The sequence below is a fragment of the Linepithema humile genome, chromosome 7, assembly GCF_040581485.1.
Source record: "Linepithema humile isolate Giens D197 chromosome 7, Lhum_UNIL_v1.0, whole genome shotgun sequence".
Lineage (NCBI taxonomy): Eukaryota > Metazoa > Arthropoda > Insecta > Hymenoptera > Formicidae > Linepithema > Linepithema humile.
In genome coordinates this window covers 572,085-587,306 of record NC_090134.1, presented here as the reverse complement: position 1 = coordinate 587,306, position 15,222 = coordinate 572,085, and the positions used below count along the sequence as shown (strand labels likewise).

The following is a 15,222-nucleotide window of genomic DNA, read 5'->3' as shown; positions in this document are numbered from 1 at the left end:
TGTGTCCGCCACGTTGCTTTGTATTATTTTCTATCGAATTTCGTTTATGTCGTTCGATTAAATATTCTCTTCTTTCTCAAGTGAAGTTTGAACATATATTTTTAATGGAATTTATTATTTTTTCTATTTAAGAAGAAAAGTCTTTGTTATTTTTAACGATGTCTTGACTGAAAATAACAGACTAAAAGTATCTCAATGCTTTGGAATAGAATCGCTAATTTCTTTCTGCGGTTTGAGAAAAAAGGAGGAGAAAAAAGATAAGATGTCCTAGATCAAATGTAGAGCATTAAGTGTTTTATTGTACGGCACAAAATGACATTGATTATGCTGGTTTCAAGGTATTGAATTAATGAAGTTGAGTTTTATTTGCTAGAAATCATGAAACGTATAATCTTTAAAACATGATTGTAAAATCCGTTATTCACCATTGTTTATTTATCATTGTCGCTATTTCTAAAATTATATATATTCATATACCCGCGGTCTAATTTCTCTCTCGTCACGATTAAATTGTAATTTTTGACGGTTTTTAAAAACTGAAAATAGTAAAAAGTTAGTGGAAAATGTCAAAACCGCTTCAACTAAAATCGATTAAAAAATAAACAGCAAAATCAATAAATAAGATAAATGCAAACATTTATCCACTCTTACGCATATAGCGCGCGCAATGTTCTAGTAATATAAAAAAAAGAAAAAATTTTCTTATGAATATTGATTCTTCGAAGAAGAGCCAATAAAATATGTTTACCTCAAACTTCGACACATTTGAAAATTTTTGGTATCTCTATAAATCTTGCGATTTCCAGAAGAGTGATTTGCAATCGATGTTACTGTGAATGACCGTCATTTTCGGCGACAATCGCACACAGACTTTCTTATTCCGTCCTTCGCGTTCGTTTTCCTTCTTCGCTTATATCGGGTAGACTATTGTCATTCAAAGGATGGCCGAAACGAGTTGCCGAAGTACTTAAGAGTACGGTCGCGCGAACGGAATCCATATTGGCGGGCAAATCCGCGGCAACTCCTCAGCATCTTCCATCATTCTTGGGGAGGATTAAAGGCTCCAACTGCGAGAGATTACGACGAATTTCCCGGCTTGCGCGCGAGGTTTACGTATTAATCGATCTCGATCGGTGTTTTCGTGTACGTGTACAAGGATCTGCTCTTCGAGATGCTCTTCTCAGCAAGAATTTCTCGAGAACTCGAGAAGGGGGGTGTAGCCGAAGCGTCATAATACGAAGGGAATCATCCCGTTCGACTCGGCAAATACTACTTATTTCTCCTTAAGACGCTTCCTTTTCTGTCGAGCTTCCGAGAAGTAATATAATACACTCGTTTCTATGTGTATCGTTCGAGATATGTACGCGTTTCTGTATAAAAAAAATATATATATATATATATATATAATGTAGAATATTATATAGTACACAGATATTATATACTTTGGACTATTTTTTCGGAAAACACTCTTCTTTATAATCCAAAATCTTTAGACTCGAATTTTGTTTTAAGAAAATTTAACAAAAAATTTCTTATCACATTTAATAGAACATTTTACTACATTTTATCATACTTTTAAACACTTTATTTCTTTCTATTTTAATCTTTTTTTTATTGATTAATTTTTTAATTAAAATTCTGCTAAAAGTAATTTTTTATTAAATTAATATTGGAAATAAAATCTGAATTGATACTACAATATTTTTTGTCTTTTATATTTAGTATCTAAAAATAGTGTCATTTTATGGAAATATTTGAAGATATTTCAAGTATATTAAAAATTTATTATTATTATATTTTTTAATGACAAAGTATGTATATGCCAAACTGTAATTGGTGCAGAAATTAAAAAATTATGAATTGTTTCAAACATTGTACCATTCCAAATATATATAGGTAATCTTTTTAAAGGAGAAAAATAGAAGAAAATTCTTTTTAAAACATAATTTTAACTTACAATTTTTTTATTTCTAAATATGGAACAATAATAATAATTATCATCAATTTTTTCTCCTTCTGTTTCAGGTAAGCTTCTCTTTTGACTATTAGCCAGATACGTCGGTAAGTACTGGCCAGCTGTTACAGTTAATTAAATTTAAGCGTCGCTCAACATTCTCATTTCTCGGGGCAGCAGTCGATGTGGAAAGGAATAACGCGGGAATAATCTGCGAAGTGGAATCTTTACGCGAATAAATGACGCACGTTGACGATCACGCGCGCCCGTTAAAGATGCCCGCGCGCCTAGATCTAATCTCTCCCCCAATTTCGTCTAGTCACGTTTAATAACAAGAACAATAAAGCGGAGAGACATCGCGAGGATTAGATCGTGCGCATTCTTCCGTACCGACTGCCCCTATTAGCATTCCCATCGCCACCGTTTACGGCCGTCATGCACTTTCGAGAGACGGTGATTTATCGAAATTACAGCGCGAGAAAACGTGTCGCTTGTTATTTCTGCTCGTTTACAGACGAGCCGTGCACAATAATGCGGAAATGATGCGGCGGTAGGGACCTCGGCCCGGTCTTTCGAGAAATTAAGAGATAGCGGTTCACCTTGCTCCACAATGTCGCTCTCGAGACACTTCTTCGCGGGCGCATCGACCTCGTTTTAGCGCGCGGTCTCCGGCCGGACTCTCTCCTTCTCACCACATTCGCAGGAATGTAAATGAAGCAGACATTATTAAAGTTGAGCCGTGTGCGCGCGCCCGCGCGCTGCAAATGCAACGCCTACCGCTATATAGCCATTTTCATTAATATCATTAAACTTTCCGCATTAAGAGCACAGACCCTGCCTCATCCTTGTCGCTGCTTCCCATTCTTTCCCTCCCGGAAAGTGGAGTTTGCATTGAAATTGCCGGCCGCGCCGTTGCCCCTTCTGTCCTGCTTACCGTATCACAAACGTATAACCGAGCTTTTCTCAGACGCGCGTAAATCTCTTCGTCATTTATTTTTTTTTATCTCTCTCGTCTCTGATGATTTTAATACCTTTTCGCATTAATCAGACTTTCCAAGTTTATTTGTACAAATAGTTGATGATTTCTTTTGAACTCAATTATTCTCGCTTAATGACATTGATTTTCTTTCGCGTTTTATATTTTGCTGACACAAATGGTTAACAATATTTCGCGTGGCGTAATACATTTTATTTACTGATGAGCTATTGATTCTCGCTGAATAATACAGCAGATTATAAATAACGACAAACGATTTGTAATAAACACTTGACATTTATCGGACGATTGAAATTGATATTGCATTATTCAAGCTGCATTTATATCTCCCGGTTACTTTCGAAATAGATTCTATCTCTTCGAGAAGTCAGTCTGTGCTATTCTCTTTCTATGATTCATCCCTCAGACCTTCCGCAGGCTACGTTCGGTAAATCGTTCGCGTAAGCGAAGGCTTTGCGCTTCTCGTAGATTCACTCGACTTCTCGCACACTTCATACAGAATAAAGTACGTGAAAGTGTACACCGCTCACCGTTCGCGAGTTTATGCGCACTAGCAGTTCGCGCGCGACTTCCTCCGTAAAATATCCTCTGCCATAGGAGGATTGCACATACCTGTCTCTGCCCTCCAGTATTGCCTGTATATGCTTTGGATTCCAATACGGTAATAACAATCGAATAGCTTCGGGTTCGCGTTTATGCTCGCATCTGGTTATACTTAGTAGATTTCGCTAGACATGACTCTCCGATAAAATAATCGCATGAAATCGAACGAAGAAAATCGTTTCAAATTAAAAAGGTTTCTAGCATTAATTGCATTATTGATATCTTGTTTATTATATATATTTTAAGAGACTGTTGGAACGAATTTATAAGTAAAACAAAATAGTGGAGGCGAATGATAACTAAGTCTATCGTTGAAATATAAAAACTATTTAAAATAAATATATTTTTATAAGAATTACATTTTTCCCAATATTGTTACGAATTAATATTTGGTTGAAAAATTCATTAATCAAGCCTCGTCATTTAGGATGTGTTACTGAGCGTACCGTATATTTTGTAACGATTCTCTCTCTCTCTCTCTTTCTCTCTCTCTCTTCTCTTCTCACTTCCATCATATTTATGCTTCGATGAACTGTATCGTTCGTAAACAAGACTTCCTAGTCTCGAACTCCATTAATTCGCCACCCGTCGGAATACCGTAGAGAAAGAGAGAGCCCACTCTCCGTTAATGCTTCAATAATTCGCCGAGGCGTCTTTCGCGAATAACCGTACATTCCGTATATACCATCGTACGAGTCACTGCATCTTTTTCTATTTATCTTTTTTTTTGGGAGGCGACGACGACATCGACGACGTCAGTGAGTAACTAATTAACGATGCGCTGCACGGAAAAGTATTCCCTTACCGTTATTTCTGAGGCTGTGAGCAGTATCACGTCGCGATCAATTCGTAGCTTTTTTATACCATCGAACGCTTTCTCCTTTTAGCATACACACTCGACGTCGTCTTCGAATGTCTCTTATATTCTTTTCGATTGCCACTTTTGGAACTGACACGTCGCGTTTAGATATCCATTGCGATTGTTTGTGATTCGAGATAACAGCAACAGTATTGAAATATATCTGACAGCTCTAAAATTGCATGTTTGAATGTATAAATATATTTATTATTAATATTTTTGGTCGATTTATTGGTGGCAATATTTTACGAGTTGTCGAAGATGCGGATAAATGCTACTAGCGGGCAGCGATTGTAAATATCGTTTGCCGTTGTCTTTATCGATTTTATGTCGTTCTCTTCAATGCATGTTACACTGGATTTTATAATATTACATGGCAAATGAAATTATTCTAACGCGTAGCTATAGATTCTTCCAGCAAAGCGCTTGATTATGAAGAAGGGAAATTTTGTTAGAATAGAAAGTAGCAAAAGAGTGAAGTGAAAGTTGGAAAATGAGCGAGTAGTGCGTTTTTATACCGCAAAGTGCAACATGTTTTGTTAAAATATATATAATTTTTTTATAGATTTTTATGAAACATCTATAAGCAAATAAAATAGATCTACAGATTTTATAGAATAAAGTTGATTTTTTTAATAGAAAAAATTTTAAATAGTAAAATTCAAAGAATTGGAAATCGTAGAAAATAAATCACACCGAAGTAAAAAATAAAGACTTGAAAATTGCCAGGTTAATCATTCAGAGTGGAAAATAAAGACTCGGGAATTGGAAGATTGGAAGCTGAACGAATGCCAAACTTGTATAGTGACAACTGCGATATCGTGTCATGGGAAAAAAACGATACAGATTTATATCAGAATTCCTCATGAAAACTTCACTATCCTGACTCGATCGAAAGTTGATTGCGTTGTAACATCCGCTGTATAAAAGCCGGCACAGCTGCAATTTCGAGTCGAGCCATCTCCGAAATCGATAGTGCCTTCAACACAACATCGAGACATCGGTTGGTGGCATCCAACGTGACGCTTGTCAAAAATTAATGTCGTGCGTGCGATCGATCAGTAGACACGAGAGACAGCCGAGCCTGTCCTCTTTTCGTGTTTCAGTGTCTAATAAAAAGTCCGGTGTCCGGCGCTATAACCCTGCTGTCACGTACGTTTTCTCGTAACGTGGATTTGCCGCCACGCGTTATATTCTCGCGACATCGTCCATTTTTTAATAGCCTACTGGGATACGATGCGGCAGAAATGATCGTCTCCCCGGAAAAACGAGGCATTCTCGCTAACACACACACACACACACACACACATACATACATACATACTTCGATACCGTTATTTTGATATAATCTGGCTTAAAGTGGCTTACTCTACCGCACACCGAGAGTTATGCTTTCATTAAAGCAATGATAAAATTATAAGATATTTACGTTTTATGTGTGTATTTCGCGGCTAATACATAGAGCGCCAGCTTCAAATGGCTTTTTCTATTCACATATGAAAAACAGTCATAGTTATTTTAATAGCTGTGGATTATTAAACGGTAATCTGTAACACTAATAGTTTAATTTGGTGTTAATGAAAAATTATTAGATCATCTTGATTGCAAAATACAATTTTGAAAATTCAGGTAAACTTTGTGACAATTTTCCATCACTTATAAATAATCATTCGTATTAAGATTTATATATTTCTTTACGTTTCACAAATATATATATATATATATAAACTGAATATAAATAGATAATAATTAATCAAACGTTAATTTAATTTCGTATAAAATTTATTTTTTAGCTTTCTTTATGAAAGATTAAAAATCTTTGTGAATATTTTGATTTCTCTTGGTTTAGCGGGTTTCCAACTACATATTAAATTAGGGTCCGGCTGCATTTTGTCAGCGGTACATTCATTCAGTTACGATGCATTGTGTTCTTTCAATGGAATGAATGGCTTTATGTTTCGATAATAATTCATTTTAACATAATTTCGCCGCGTGTGCGCGATTTTGTTGTCGTGTGAACGGACTGCCGTCGCATTTTATAGGTTTCGCAAAATACATGCGTGATATATTTTGCATATTCACATCTATACGCGAAACTAATGCGTCAATATCTCTTCCAGTATCTCATTACACGCATAAACATGCACGCGTATGTCACGGCTGATCACACGCGTCTATTACATATATACATATATTGATATTTTATTCTTCTCATCTAATACCGGATACGTTTATCGTTTTTCATGCGCGCAAATGCGCGATAAGCTCGGATGTTTCATTTGATGGAGTATGTAACGGGAAACAGTGATGAGAGACGAAACGACGCTAAAGGTGATGCACGGGACTTCGTTAACTGCCGCGTAGTAGTAGGCGTTGTTTTTTTAAGCTCTGCGCGCAAACGCGGCAATATAAGCGAGTAAATATGTCGATAAGAGTGTAATAACGCCGTGAAAAGTAACATAACACGCCATAAAAATTTAATTATGAGGGAAGCATAAATTGCAGCACATTGTAAACATTTAGAACAAACGGTTTAATTATACTATCGCTTCTCCGAGCTCGGAATCAGCGACGAATAATGCGATGATATTAATTTGTACAATACTGTTAGTAATATAAAATCTTTTTACATTTATTTTTTTATATTGATGAAAGTAATCAATGATTTGTCTTTGAAAAAGTGTTTGCAAAGCAAGAAAGTTTATCATTATTACATGGGATTTGCTTTTTTAATAATGGAAACTAAAAGGAAAGACTATTGATAAAATAAGGAAAAATTCTCGAAAACAATATATCTTGAATATTTTTTCCGAAATCTTCTTTTAATGTTCGAAGAGTATCTCCGTCGCATATTCAAGAGTTAGCACAAAAACCTAAGATTGGCTTTTAGAGAGGAAGCACCGAGTAGCGATTGTCAAGAGTGAGTGGAGAATGGGCAGGAGGACGGAATTCAATCTTTTCCAGCGGAAGATTTAAGGAAGAGGACGCGATATTTAAAGTTTCCCGTCGTCGTCGTCGTCTCGAGGAGTCTTCTTGTCGCAAAAGCGGCTATTCTGCATTGATCTGCGAGGTCGCACGATCGATCGTCGTCGGAGTGGCGACTTTCAAGAGCGAACGAAGACAGTTCGAATAGAAAAAAGAAAGGACAAAAAAAAGAGGAGCAAGTCGCTATTCAGCGACTTTTTCTTTGCGCCGCTTAAAGCCCGGGCTCGAATCGATTGTGCAATCAAAACGCGGACAGGTCTTAAGAAGTAAGTCTTCGCGAAGAATCGTCTTCGGAAGTACTTCGACGAACACTTTGGCCCTTCCATGAGGTACTTAGATCTTCCTTTCGATGGTCTCGTCCGCGTGAGAAAAACTGCCGCGGATTTCTCGGACTAGTCTGTAAAAGTGAGAAGATACCGAATCAGCAGTTACTCCGATAATCACAAAATTAATTTAATATTCAGAGAAGGGAACATGTGAGAGTTTTAATTTGGACTTGGCATTGATGTGGCATCGATATCTTTGTACAATATTGCGATGCTTCTTTCAGTTGTGCGCAATTATTTCTAAAATTCTGAAACTTGTCGTCTCTTTTTACATTTTTTCTCTTCACATTTTCTATTCTCAACTTTGAAAATTGCGATACAAGAGTCTGATTCCAATAAATAAATAAATTTTTCTACGTACACAGTCGATGATGACTGCGGCTTCTTGTGGAAAGTTCAACGGGACGTTTCAATCCGACTCTTTGGAGCGGGAGGGGGATTTCCCGGCGTGCTCTCGGTAGCCGGGTATCCTGCGATTTACATAGCGGCGAGTTCAAATATTGATTCGCCGCGTTCGCGCGCGGCGTCCCCGGAATCGACTTCGTCAGCAGCAGCCGGCCGTGGCCCTAGGAAAGTCTCCTACCCCCTCTGTCGTCGACGAAGGAAGGGTCTTCCTTCGGGGTAGAGAACGTCCCGGAGCGTATCATTGCTTGTTTGTAGTGCGCCACGACGAGAGTGCACACACCGACGCGATGTCCATCCACCTACACAAACACGCGTACACATTTAAAAGAAGCAGAGAAGCACTCCCGCCGGCGGGGGCGACTTTCCCCGGCGACCTCGCTCTTTCGCGCAATTACTAATTACTCGTTTAGCGAGTGACGTGCACCCGGAACGGTGGAGGGGTAAGAGGGTGGTAGCAACCCCGTAACGACCTTTTGTCTTAACGACTCCTGGAGAGAACGGGGTTCCTTTTAACCAGCTTCTGTTCTCTCTCTCTCTCTCTCTCCCCCTTAGTTCGTTCTTCCTTCTCTTCTGCTGTTTTCCGCCTTCCTGAGCCACGTATCCGCTCGCTTTCTCCTCGACCTACTCGCTCCTCTTTCGTCTTCTCTACCTGCTCTCTCTCATTCTCCCGTATTCTCCGAGCTGCAACTACACGCCCGATCTTTAGTTATCTTCGAGCGAATTCCTCGCACCGACACGAGATTTATGGCGGGCCCGCGTAAATAAGAAGAAGCACGCCATAGTCTTCTTCTTGTTCTACGAAGGAGTTTTATCTACTATTATGTGCTATTTCATTAGCTATAGTTGTGGCATGCTCGAATTGTGAATTACGGTCTTCTGAACCGTCGTTTTACTCCTTCTTCTTCGAGAGATACATATGCGTCCTATAAATATTTATTTTCTTTATATTTTCTGTCTTGCGAGCGCACTAAAATGGTTCTTAAAACATATGTAACATGTAGGTTGATTCGCAACTAGCACATAACAAATTTTTATATCACTTAAATAAAGAACGTAATGTAATTTCAAATATCGTTTTTAGAAATTTTCGATATGATTTTCAAATATATAATTTTCTTTTTTTTTTAAATTTATTAGTTGTGAATCTTTAGTTTAAATGCTATTGTAACAAGATCACAAACTAATTGTTATTATACGAAGGTACTAGAATATTTTACTCGCAATTTGATTTTACAAAATCAAGATGGCGATATCATGTCAGATTTATCTGGCTTGTTACATTTGCAAAATGTATTTGCATTATAAGGCGTCATTGTGTAAGCAAACGCAATTCGGATGGTTTGCTTGACGATGTTACTTGATCTTTAAGTGCGCAAGCTTGATCGTGATGTGCATCTCGAATTCCGGCGTAGCTCTGTGAAAGAGACAGAAAGAGGAAAAAAAGAGAGAAAAAGTAACAACCAAGATGCGCCACATTATCGCCGTTCAAGAGACGTTAAGTCGACGTCTCATGGAATGTAAATATCCTTCCGGCATATCTAGATTCAATCACGAATGTATGTATACATTTGTGCCACTTTGCCGTTTCTGGTTACGTTACGTCGTCGGCGACGTTCCCAGGATCGCCCGATCGAACGCGATTTACATTTTTATCCGCTTATGTTTAAAAATGAATGAAACGAGATATGCATTGTAATATCAGTGGTAGCGCGAAATGTACGGATGACGTTTTCAAAGTAAGACTTGATTTTTATGTTTGTTAATTTGAAAATGTATTAGTTTTTAAATATGTTAATTTTTTGTCGAGAATGTAATTTCGCAGATGTATTTACTAATAATTTTAGAAAAAGGATTCGAAAATTTATCTCTTTTTTATTTGTTTGCATTTGAATTCAGCAATTTAAAATACTGCTGTTAGTGCGAATTATCGGCAAACAGTTTTTCGATTAAATCATAATGATAATTGTACGGATTTCGTAATACATTAAAGCAGCCAATTAATAAATGAGGAAATTACGTCTGGAGGTCGGTTTATCACTGTCAGTTACACGTGTACCAATCGATGCAGATAAGCAACATTAATTTGATCGTTGAATGCTTGTCACTGCGGACGGACTGTAACTGTGTGTACACGGCATATATTCTCGAGTACATGCAACGACTTTGCTTTCATATATTTACAGTTTTCCGCTTCAAGATTGCGTTAAATAGAGCAAGAATTCGCTGCCGGGCAATATAAATGTCGCGCCATCCTGCACGGGACATAACGTTACAACTAATAGCATTACGAGTACGCACGACAAGAGAATTCCATTATTCTTGCATTTAATGTCTGTAACGAGCCGTTAAATCGTCGCTTTTATTAACCCAGCATTTATCAATTTTTAGTTTTCATTACTATATTAGGCATCATTAAATATAATAACGTTTTAATATGACATTAGAATTAGCTTCCTCTATTAAGCAAATTATACCTCGTTGAATCTGTTGCTAACCGATATTTTTCTACCAATCATTTATCCAATTTAACAACATATTTATTAAAAAATAAATATAAATAAATATTTGTACAAAAGTAGACAAAATTATACAATAAAATATCTGACATCTTGTCTGATTTTTGAAAGTTTTCTACACATGACAAACAAGTGTTTAAAAATTTATATTTAAGAAATGGTAGGATATAAATTTAATTATTCAAGTTAAAATATTAATAAATTATTTTGTTTTAAAAAGTCTGCATTTTGGATTTACTATTTATTGCAATATTTTTGTCGCTGAGAAAAATTTTGTATATGTCATCACTATTATATTAACTGTTCGAGCCGATAAAATATTTTTTAAAAATTCTACTAGTATATCAGCTCACCTTGAACCACGCGCCGTTCATGCATTTATTCGCGAGCAAATGATATTATTATAATCGTCTTAGGGTCGTTCACCGGGCGAACACCCCGTATGCATACATATCGGCCGACCGACATTTCGCCGACCGAAGTCTGGTTCGACTTTGCTGAGCCAGGCAACATCCGTCGGTTTTCTGTATGCGCAATACCATGCGCTGATCTTTCATGCGACATATTCGCTCTTCGAGGCGTAAGACGACTTACCTTCGAATGGATAAATCCGAAGGCTTGCCGTTTTCAAAGGGGCGCAGGTCCGCGAAGCGCATCGCGGCATTGCATGGCGTAGGATGCACTACCGACATCGTATTCCTTTTTCCGTCCCTCGTATGAAGCTTCGTCTGTTAAAACGTACATCGATCCGCGTCGAATAAACATTGCTCTGCTCTTTTCTCAATCGATAGCACCCTCAAGTCGAGCTTGAACAAATTGATTTTGATCCAGCTTTTTTCCCCTGCCTGTTTTTAGTTCTTTTTATCATATTACGTCATATGTGGCATTTTTTCTGATATTTTTTAAATTTTTTTTGCGATTAAAATATATTGAAAAAAATATTGCTTTTTTAATACATTTTTTAATACATTTTACTACTAATATTTATCAATGATTATTTTATTCATTTTAATCTCTCTGTTCCTTTCTTATCTTTCATAAAAATTTTACACAATAGCATTGTATGTATTTACAACGCTTTTTCCAATTTATAGTTTATCTGGTCTACTTTACTCCTTTTTGCAAAAAAAACCAGCGGATATGTTTACAGATATTAACGTCAATAATTATATTCGCGTAATATAATATATTTGTTGATTTGCATGCAACAATCAGTTAATTGATTTACTGGTTCGCTCTAGTAATAAATATCTTCTCATTTGTGCAAATGGATGTGGATATAAAATAAAGCACGGTTATTCGTAATTTTGGGACAAAGAGAACGGCGTGCTAAGTTACTTACGATGCAACTTACGGCACTGTGCTGCAGTCGCGGTTTACGGTAGTCGCATTCCGACGCGTATCTAATAATGTTCAGTGAAAGTCCCTCTCTTATGCATGGTCGCCCATGTTTACAAGAGTGCCCATGTGGACGTGCTTGCAGTTTGCGCGCGCTGGTCGCTCGTCGGTCGCGCTCGCCCGGTCGTAGTAATATAAATACTTACACACCGCGTATTCTGTTATTAATATAATAGGAAGGAAGGGGGAGGAGAGGACGAGATCATAATTTTCAAAGTCGCCGTATTTCGCGCGATTATTCGTAAAGATGTTGTATTGTTTTATCGATAATAGAATATTATTTTCACGCGACATTTTCTTTTTTTGATTGCAATCTTTATGCGCAGCGTGCGACTTTGAATCGAAACCTAAAACTAGAGCAATCAATGACAAATTAAATTAGACACTTTTGCGTAAGAAATAATGCTCAAACTTACAACAATTGTTCCCTTCGATTTTCCAATCCAACGTATTCGGCATTACTTATTTTACTACGTCTATTTTCTTGCCGCCCCACTCTACTCTTTTGCCTCTTGGTCGACGTATTAATATTTAACACGGGCCTCGTAATTCAAAACCGGTGGTCCTGAATAATTTACGTCCACGCGTCCCATACATTGCCGCAGCATCTTCGATAGGACGAAGATCGATAAGACACTGCACGAAGATGAGTAATGCCTCTGTGCGCCGATATATGTACAACGACAGTTTCAATTGACTATGACGTATCGCGTGCAAACGGGCATAGATCGACCTTTACGTCCATTTTGCACAATATCGCGTTGCTGACAGTTGGTGTTTGCGCTTTGTTTTTAATTTCATATTTTATAAAGCAAGATCAGAAGAAATCAGTCATTTTTTCAGCGTTTGTTGGATCAAACATAGCGCTCTAGTTATTTTTATACAAAGTGCTCGTAAAAAATTATCGATTTATCGAAGAGGGTACGTCGACTTCAAATTGGTCAAACTCCTGAATTGTGCAATAATTATTTCTGAACATTCCGTATCAATTTTTTTTCAAAATATCTTTGATTTTAAGTAACCAAATTTCCTGTCACATAAAAAAACCATGCAGTTGTATGTTGCTTTTATACTAGTTACGATAGCTTCTATTAAGTATTTTTTGTTTCGCTAAGCTTCGCTGAAAAAGCATTGTGCTGCACGGATTGTAATATTGATCGAGGCATGCAAGTGCGATATATAGGGTCAAATGTTTCCAGCGATCGATCCATTTTCTATTTCTTGTTCGGCGTTGATCGTCTAGAATCTCGAGCTTCTTTTTTCACGTTTTCAACCCGCGCGCGCGCGAGGAGAATTTCGCTCGCAAAGTCATTGTCGCTCGATTTTCAGCGAGCATCGCGAGCGATCCTATTCTCGATGCGGTATATTGGATGCGAGGCATCGGGAGACCGGGGCATTTGAAAGGGGTGGTACATAAACCACGATCGCCGCCACTATCGTTGATGGGTTGCACCAAGAGACCGACGTAACTGGTTTCGCGAGACACCGATTGCAAGCAAGCGCGATCGATTGCATACGGCATTGCGCGTTTCAGCGTCAGTGGCGGCCGCTATTTTGGCGAAGTGCTTGATATCCTCTTCAATTCAACATTCGACACAAATGCAAGTAGAAGATTTGTTATGTTCTAATGCATTAGTCTATTTCGGACAACGGCAGCGTTTATGTAAGCTGCGAATATAGATGCTGATTCTGATAAAATATACTTCCCTCTGATGCATATACTGCACGAAAGGAACCTATGTTTGGAAAAATATATCATGTGTGTTTCGTATTTTTTAGATATTAAAATTACCTACTGTATTACTTTTTTTGTACGCTCGGGATCGTGACTTCTATTTCGTCCGGAAAAGATTAACTCACGCAACCTGATTCTCGAACCAATCGAACTAGCCATTTGCGGAGATTAACTATCGAGTTAAGAAGTTGAATCAGCTTCTTAAGTATATATATCTTAGCCGATATCCGACTTTGCGGGTTAATTCGGTTCGCAAATCGCCTCTCCGTCTTTTTCTTTCGCCTGGATCAACGCGTGCGGAAGATCGTGCTGGTGTGTGATTGATGGTGTTTACGCGCGAAAGTGATTTGGCTTTATGGAAAGACTGCTCGATGGAGAATGTGGGAACGGCCACGCGTATCTATGTATTGCGTCGGTGAACGAATTAATATTGCGTAATCGATGCTTATACACTTCGATACCGAGTAATTATAGTTAAATTATCGACTCACGCGGTATTTAATCAGAATAGTCTGTACATATATGAATGGGATATGTTGAAACTAATGAAATATCTTTTCCCTTTTTTTAAGATCTGTTAACTACATTCTTTTTATCATAGCAACATCAATAATGGTGAACAAATAATGTCATTGTTTATCTCTAAAAAATTATGACATATTTTTTACACTTTGAAAGTTTCTGTACTCTATACTTGATAATATTTTCCAATAATAATTTTGCGCTTTTTAGTAGTACAGAATGTTATAGTAAGAATGTAGAATGTTATCTCTCGCTTAAATTGAAGCATATAAATTTCATTATTTATGTGTAAAAACCATTTTGTACAGAGATTATTCTAGAACACATTGTCGCGATTAATTTTCAGCGTGAAAATTTGCGCAAAATTTCTCGTGCGGAACTTAGGCTGCTCGCTAGATTGACTCGTCTGCTTGATCGCGCTTCGATCGAGATCGATTATGTTCGCTGTCCCAATGGACGCGCTCGTTAATTTCCACAGTCGGGATAAATTCGAAACACTTCTTCTCGGGTGCCGATTATACGAGGTGCTCGTTTAAGAGAGTGAGAGAGGGTGAGAGAAAGAGAGAGAGAGAGAGAGGGGGAGGGGGGGGGGAGGAGAGGAGAGGAAATGAGAGAGAAGGCAGTCACGTGCAACAAGTGTGACTGCTTCATCAATCTCTCCGTGTGCGTGGGCAGGCGTGAGAAACCGCGCTCTCGAGCTCTCTCGGTGTTAGGTCGCCGACAAGAGAAAGAGAGAGTTAGAGAGAGACTCGCGCGCGAAAGGTCACATTTCTGAGATTTTCCCGAGTTCCCGGCGCGACCTGGAGCCGAGAGCACAGTCGAGCCTCATGCCGAGGGTGCTGAATATATCCACCGTGTATAACGCCCACGTGGTCGCGGCAGTTTTGCGCCGCGGCCTCGCCTTCCTTCCCACATCGTCGTC

The 15,222-nt window shown here is 38.1% G+C and overlaps 1 protein-coding gene across 3 annotated transcripts in view; it reads left to right on the top strand.

The window, feature by feature from the left end:
- Positions 1-15,222, top strand: part of LOC137001147 (uncharacterized) — a 300,011-nt gene that overhangs the window by 175,201 nt on the left and 109,588 nt on the right. The window lies entirely within an intron of this gene.